Here is an 8,067-nt window from a genome sequence, read left to right on the forward strand (position 1 = left end):
GAGGATTTTTTGAGCCCAGGAGGTCCAGGCTGCACTCCAACTAAAAACAAAAACCCCTCTACCATCTTAATAAAAAAATAAAAAAAAACAAACAAAATTAAAAAAAAAAAAAAAAAAAAAACCCTCAACAATCTAGGAATGGAAAGGTACTTCCTCAACCTGATAAAAGGCATCTACAAAAAATCCGTAACTAACAACATATTTCAAATGGTGAAAGGCAAGGTTTCCCCTTAGATCAGGAACAAGAAAAGAATGTACACTCTCATCACCTCTATTCAGTATTGTGGCGGAGGTTCTATCCAGGGTTGTTAGCCAAGGAAAATACATAAAAGGATTTTGAAAGGAAGAAGTAAAACTTCTCTGTTTGCAGTTGACATGGTTTTGTATATAGAAAATACTAACGAATCCACAAAAGAAACTATTAGAGTTAATAAATTCAGCAAGTTTGCAGGACATATAAAATATACAAATCAGTTTTACTTCTATACACTAGCAATGGATAATCTGAAAGTGAAATCAAGAAAACAATTCCATTTGTAATAGCATCAAAAAGAATAAAATACTTAGGAATAAATTTAATGAAAGCAGTGCATGCAAGACTTGTATATTGAAAACTACAAAGCATTGCTGAAATAAATTCTTTTTTCGTTAGTGTCTCAGCAAAAGATCTAAATAAATGGGAAAGGTATCCCATGTTCATGTATCAGCAAACTTATTGTTAAGATGACAGTACTCCCTAGATTGACATATAGAGTGGATACAATCCTAAATCCCAACACAATATCAAAATTCCAGCTGCTTCTTGTTTTATTGTTGCACAAATTGACATGCTGGTCCTAAAATTCATATAGAAATGCAAGGGACCCAGAGTAGCCAAAACACTGTCTAAAATTAAAAATAAAGTTGAAGGACTCACACTTCATAATTTCAAAACTTAATGCAAAACTACAGTAATCGAGACTGTGTGGTACTGGCAGGAGGGCAAACATATAGATCAACAGAATAAAATTGAGGGTCCTGAGATAAACTCATACATCTATAGTAATTGATTTTCAACAAAGGTACCAATTCAATCTGGTGGGAGAAGAAGAGTCTCTTCAATAAATAGTGCTGGACAACTGGATATTCAAATGCAAAAGAATAAACTTGGACCTGTAGTTCACACATATACACAAATTTACTCAAAATGGATTGAAGACCTAAATATAAGAGCTAAAATCGCAGAACTCTTAGAATAAAACATAAGCATAAGTCCTTGTAAACTTGGGTTATGCAATGGTTTCTTAAACGTAACTTTTAAGCTCAAGCAACCAAAGAAAATATTGAAATTAATAAAAATTAAAAACTTTTGTGTTTTGAGGACTCTACCAAGGAAAATGAAAAGATAACCTACAGAATGGGAAAAAGTATTTGAAAATCATATATCTGATGAGAGTCTAGGTCTAGGATCAAGGACTAACAAAGAACTCTTGCAACTCAATTATACAAAGACAATCCAGTTAAAATGGGCAAAGGATTTGAATATACAGTTCTCCAAATAAGATACACAAATGGCCAACAGGCACATGAAAATATGGTCAATATCACTGTTTATTAGGGAATGCAAATCAAATCTACAATGAGATAAACCCACTAGAATGGCTATAATTTTTAAAAAAGGACAATAACAAGTGTGGGTGAAGTTGTGGAGAAACTGGAACCCTCAGATATTGCTGGTGAGAATGTAAAATGGTGTAGCCACTTTGGAAATGTTAACTCGAGTTGCCATATGACCCAACTATTCCACCCTTAGGTACACACCCAAGATAACTGAAAACATATATTATACAAAAATTTGTAAACAAATGTTCATAGCAACATTATTTATAGTAGCCCAAAGTCTATCAGCTAATACATGGACAAGCAAATATTTATCCTGATAATGAAATATTACTCAGCCATGAGAAGGAATGAAGTTCTGATAAGTGCTGCAACATGGATGAACCCTGAAAGTATTATACTAAGAGAAAGAAGCCAGATGCAAAAGGCTGCATACTGTATGGTTTCATTTATGTGAAACTATTTATCAGAATAGTCAAATCTATAGGAAGAAGATAAGTGGTTTTCAGGGAGTAGGATGAAGGGGACATGGGGAATGATAGCTTGGGGTTACAGGATTTCTTTTCAGGATGACAAAAATGTACTGGAATTAGTAGTGGTGGTTGGCCAACCTTGTGAATATATTAAAAACCACTAAATTATATACTTTAAAAGGGTGAATTTTATACCATGTTAATTATTTCTCAATTTGAAAACATTAGTAACGTTCCTGAGCAACACCTAATTAAAAAGATAACTTAATAAATGAACTTACAATATCAAGAAAAAGGCCGAGGGTAATGGCTCACGCCTGTAATCCCAGCTCTTTGGGAGGCTGAGGCAGGAAGATTGTTTGAGCCCAGGAGTTTATGATTAGCCTGGGCGATACGGTGGGACCCCGTTTCTATGAAAACAAACAAACAAACAGAAAAAAAATGCACAATGAGAAAGAAATTAGCCAGGCATGGTAGTGAATGCCTTTGGTTCCAGCTAGTTGGGAGGCTGAGGTGGCACCATTGCACTCCAGCCTGTGTGACAGAGTAAGACCCTGTCAAAAATTAAGAAGGAAGGAAGGAAGGAAGGAAGGAAGGAAGGAAGGAAGGAAGGAAGGAAGGAAGGAGGGAAGGAAGGAAGGAAGGAAGAAAGGGAAAAGAAAAGAACTCTTAGGTAACTAGGAATAAATCTAATAATGATTTGCTACTGATTGAGGAGATTCTAAAATTTTATTGAAGGCCGTAAAAGAAGATCAAAATAAATGGAGAGGCATTGCACATTTGTGGATGATGGCAATGACATTACAATGTTAACAATAATTCATTTTATGTCTTGTTAGACACAAAAAGCACAAATAAAAATACAAATTTAATTAACATTAAACTTAAAAATTTAAGCAGAGGCAAAATATATAAATTAAGTAAAATCAAGTTTAGGATGGGAAAAGATATTTACAAGTATATGATCAACAAGGAATTAATATCTAGAATACCTAAAGCATTTATATAAATCAATAAGAAAAAGACAAAAAATATTGAAAATTGAAAGGTTGTGACCAAGAAATCCACAGAAAAGAACACTCAAGTGGCCGATAAACTAGTGATTGAAGCACAGTCTGACTAATCGTGAGGACAATGCAAATTACTATTTTTTTTAACCTTTCTTTCATAGGTTATTGGGGTACAGGTGGTGTTTGGTTACACAAGTAAGTTCTTTAGTGGTGATTTGTGAGATTTTGGTGCACCCATCACCCAATCAGTATACATTGCGCTGTATTTTTTTTGTTTTTTTTTTGAGACAGAGTTTTGCTCTTATTGCCCAGGCTGGAGTGGAATGGCTCATTCTCAGCTCACCGCAACCTCTGCCTCCCTGGTTCAAGCAATTCTCCTGCCTCAGCCTCCCGAATAGCTGGGATTACAGGCATGTTCCACCACGCCTGGCTAATTTTGTATTTTTAGTAGAGATGGGGTTTCTCCATGTTGGTTAGGCTGGTCTTGAACTCTCGACCTTAGGGGATCTGTCTGCCTCGGCCTCCAAAAGCATTGGGATTACAGGCATGAGCCACCACACCCAGCCCCTTATTTGTAATCTTTTATCCCTTGCCCCCTCCCACCCTTACCCCACAAGTCACCATAGTCATTGTATCATTCTTACGCCTTTGCATCCTCATAGCTTAGCTCCCACATATCAGTGAGAATATACGATGTTTGGTTTTCCATTCCTGAGTTATTTCGCTTAGAATAACAGTTTCCAATCTCATCCAGGTCGCTGAAATGCTGTTAATTCATTCCTTTTTATGGCTGAGTAGTATTTCATTATATATATATGTGTGTGTATATATACACATATATATGTCTGTGTAAACATATATATGTGTGTGTATATACACATACATATGTATATATATACACATATATCTCACAGTTTCTTTATCCACTTGTTGATTGGTGGGCATTTGGGTTGGTTCCATGATTTTGCAATCGTGAATTGTGCTGCTATAAACATGTGTGTACAAGTATCTTTTTTGTATAATGACTTCTTTTCCTCTGGGTAGATTCTCAGTAGTGGGATTGCTGGATCAAATGGTAGTTCTACTTTTAGTTCTTTAAAGAATCTCCACATGATTTCCATAGTGGCTGTACTAATTTACATTCCCACCAGCAGTATAGAAGTGTTCCCTGATCACCACATCCATGCCAACATCTTCTGTTTTTTTTATTTTTTAACTATGGCCATTCTGGGCAATGCAAATTATAAGAATTATAACAAGCAATCATACCCATCAAGTTGGGAAAATTAACAGGACTAATAATTCTCCAAGTGTTGAATTTTCACCAATTGTTGGTGAAAACGTGAGGAAACAGGAATTCTTAGACATCTCTATTGGAAGTATAAATTGCTGCCCTCACCTTGGAGAATAATTTGGCAATATCTAATAAATTTCAAGGTGTGCATACCCTTCAAACAACCCAACAACTCTTCTTCTAAATACATGCCCTAAAGAAGTTTTCAGCCATGGTCACCAGGAATAATTTGCTGTGAACAGGAATGTTCACTGCAGCATTACTTGGAAATAGTAAGACATAGAAACAGCTTAAATATCCACTCATAAGAAAATGGATAAATAAATTATGGTTTATTTATGTAATAAAATACTATAATTCAGTGAAAAAATATATTGATCAATTAACTTGCAGCTCTACATGTATCCAGTTGGACATTTAGAAACATGTTCAGTGAGAAAAGAAAAGTTATAAAAAGATTCACAAACTATCATGTGACTATACAAAAATAAAGCAAAGTATGATACTGATACAGATTATTATAGGTAAATACAGATGAAGTAAATTCGTTGTTATTTTTGTTTGGCTTTTTGTTGTTGTTGTTGTTGTTGTTTTCAGGCAGAGTCTCTCTGTCATCCAGAAGGGAGTGCAATGACTCAATCATGGCTCATTGCAGCCTTGACCTCCCAGGATCAAGTGATCCCCCACCTCAATTTTTTGATTTTTTTTTGTAGAGACGAGGTCTTGCTATGTTGTCCCGTCTGGTCTGGAACTGCTGGGCTCAAGCAATCCCCCTCCCTCAGCCTCCCAAAGTCCTAGGATTACAGACGTGAGCCAATTCACCTAGCCTGAAATAAATGTTTAATAACATGGATTGAAGGATATGTATCAACTTCAGGAAAGTAATCACCTCTGGCAGGGAAGGGAAGAAATGAGATGGTGACAACTGTATTTGTATTGTTTTATTTTTTAATATTTATTTATTTATTTAGAGATGGAGTCTCACTCTGTCACTCAGGCTTGAGTGCAGTGACACGATCTCAGCCCACTGCAACCTCCGTCTCCCAGGTTCAAGTGATTCTCCTGCTTCAGCCTCTTGAGTAGCTGTGATTACAGGCATGCACCACAACACCCGGCTAATTTTTGTAGTTTTAGTAGAGACAGGGTTTCCTCATGTTGGCCAGGCTAGTCTCGAATTTTTTACCTCAAGTGATCTGCCCACCTCAGCCTCCTAAAGTGCTGGGATTACAGGTGTGAACTACTGTGCCTGGCCTGACAACTGTATTTGTATTGTTTTATCTTTTGCTAAAAAGCATCTGAAGCAAATACATTAATAGTTGTTAAAACTGAGAAGTAGATATGTGGCTCTCTTTTCATATTTTCTGTATTTTATATATCTTTGAAATAGTTAATAATTTATTCTAAAATGTAAATACAATCTTTGTTTTGCTTGACGGTAGAAATTGATGTTTGATACTGGGGAGTCCTTTAACCTCTCTCGCATAGGTTCTCCTTACTCAAAGGGGAACGGTGACCCTTCTTTTTCTGTCTGATGGGGTTTTGGTGAGAATCAAATACACTCATACACAAGAGAGCACTTTGCAAACTATAAATTCTTAATGCGTGATACTTTTGTTATCACGTAAAATGAAATGGCAAAAAAAAAAAAAAGAGCTAAGAACAGATCAATCTGAGATTTACAACTACAGCTCACACTAATTTTGAATTAGGTTATAGATAAAGAAAAGGTACTCAATTTCCCCTTCATATTTCCCCAGGGTGTTCTAAACCATGCAGATAAAGGCCACTTGCCCAGGAAGGGGAAGCAAGAAGGTCCTGGTTTCACCGTGAACACAAATGACTGTTTTGGCAGTCTACTGTACTATCCACCAGACTAGTCTTTCAGAGGAAAATGCCAGAGGCAGCAACTGAAAGCAGCTTGTAGGAGTCATCAGTTAGTCACTGAAACAAATCATTTGAGAGAAGATAAAGGCGAGCTCTTGACATTCCTGGGACAAGAAGACCTGCCCTGCGAGACTCGCCTGTGAGTGGCTCAGCTTCTCCTACCCTGGGGAAGGTAATTGATGAGTTAATTAATATGCACAGCAGATGCATCACTGTCAATAGAAGATGGACTGCTTCTGGTCCTCACTATCGTTACTAAGATGATCTCAGCCTTTCAACTTGGTTGGGAGAAACCAATTTCCTGGGAGAAATCTCAATAAAATTGTTTTCCTATCATCAGGTGGAAATCTTGTTAAGTGCTCCAAGGACCCTTGGTTTTATGGGTTTGTTTTTACAGCCCCCAGCAGCCTTGGCTAGGATTTCATTCTAAAATAACATTTCCTCTCTGTAAAAAATGTCTTGTTGCTCCAGGCTCTGGGGCTCAGTGACCCTCACAAGTTTTTGACTGCAGGAGGCCGAGGGGTGAACTGGAGGTTTGCAATTTATGTCAAATATGCACACAGGGACACACAGTTTGATCTGTCCCTTCTGCTTCCTCTTTTTTCCTACATTACTCTCTTAGAAGATGAGATGATGTCTCCTGCTGTGACTATCCTGACAGTACCCCCATTCAACAATTCAGAATTAGCAGTAAATGTACAGTAAATTTGTTTTTTTCCTTTTAAATAGACTTTATTTTTTTCTTAGAACAGTTTTAGGTTCACAGCAAACTTGAGCGGTAAGTAGAGTTTCCATTACACTCCCTACTCCAACACACGCACAGCCTTCCTCCATTGTCAACATCCTACACCCAGAGTGGTACATTTGTTACACTGATGAATCTACGTGGACACATCATTATCACCTAAAGTCCATAGTTTGCATTAGGCTTCACTCTGATGTTATGCATTTTATGGATTTGGACAAATGTATAATGACATGTATCCACCATCATAGTACCCTACAGAGTAGTTTCTTGGCCTTAACAATCTGTACTCCACCTATTCATCCCCTACTCTCTTCCTAACTTCTAGCAACCACTGATCTTTTTCCTCTCTTCCTATTTCTGCTTTTTCTAGAATCATACAGTTGGAGTCTTACAACAGGCTACATACAAAGGCTACAGCCTTTCCAGATTGGCTTCTTTCACTTAGTAAAACACATTCAAAGTTTTTCTGTGTCTTTTCATAGCTTGATATCTCACTTCTTAGCACCTGATTATTTGGTGCAAAATCATATTCCCTTGTCTGGATCTACCACAGTTTGTTTATCCTTTCACCTACTGAAGGACATCTTGGTTCCTTCCAAGTTTTGTCAATTTATCTTTGGGTAAATAGTAAGGAAAATGATTGCTGGATATATGGTAAGAATATGTTTAGTTTTGTAAGAAACTGCCAAACTCTCTTCCAAAGTGCCTGTACCATTTTGTATTACTACCAGTAATGAATGAGAGTTCATGTTGCTCCACGTCCTCACCAGCATTTGTTTTTTCCGTGTTACGGATTTTGGTCATTCTCGTAGACATGTAGTGGTATCCCGTTGTGTTAGTTGGTACTTTCCCAATGACGTAGGATGTGGAGAATCTTTCCATGTGCATATTGGGCATCTGTATGTCTACTTTGGTGAATTGTCTGTTCAGACCTTCGGTTCATTTTTAATCAGTTTATTTTCTTATTGTTGAGTTTTTTTTTTTTTTGAGACAGAGTCTGGCTCTGTCGCCCAGGCTGGAGTGCAGTGGCCGGATCTCAGCTCACTGCAAGCTCCGCCT

The 8,067-nt window shown here is 37.1% G+C and overlaps 1 long non-coding RNA gene across 1 annotated transcript in view; it reads left to right on the plus strand.

Annotated features, from left to right (window-relative positions):
* LOC105516224 overlaps positions 1-7,619 on the plus strand; it is an 18,746-nt gene extending 11,127 nt beyond the window's left edge. The window contains exon 3 of the long non-coding RNA XR_001002452.1: positions 6,134-7,619. This is a non-coding gene — a long non-coding RNA (uncharacterized LOC105516224). The remainder of the gene's footprint in view (positions 1-6,133) is intronic.
* Positions 7,620-8,067: the final 448 nt, after the last annotated feature.

This window comes from Colobus angolensis, unplaced genomic scaffold, assembly GCF_000951035.1.
Source record: "Colobus angolensis palliatus isolate OR3802 unplaced genomic scaffold, Cang.pa_1.0 Scaffold278, whole genome shotgun sequence".
Taxonomy (NCBI): Eukaryota; Metazoa; Chordata; class Mammalia; order Primates; family Cercopithecidae; genus Colobus; species Colobus angolensis.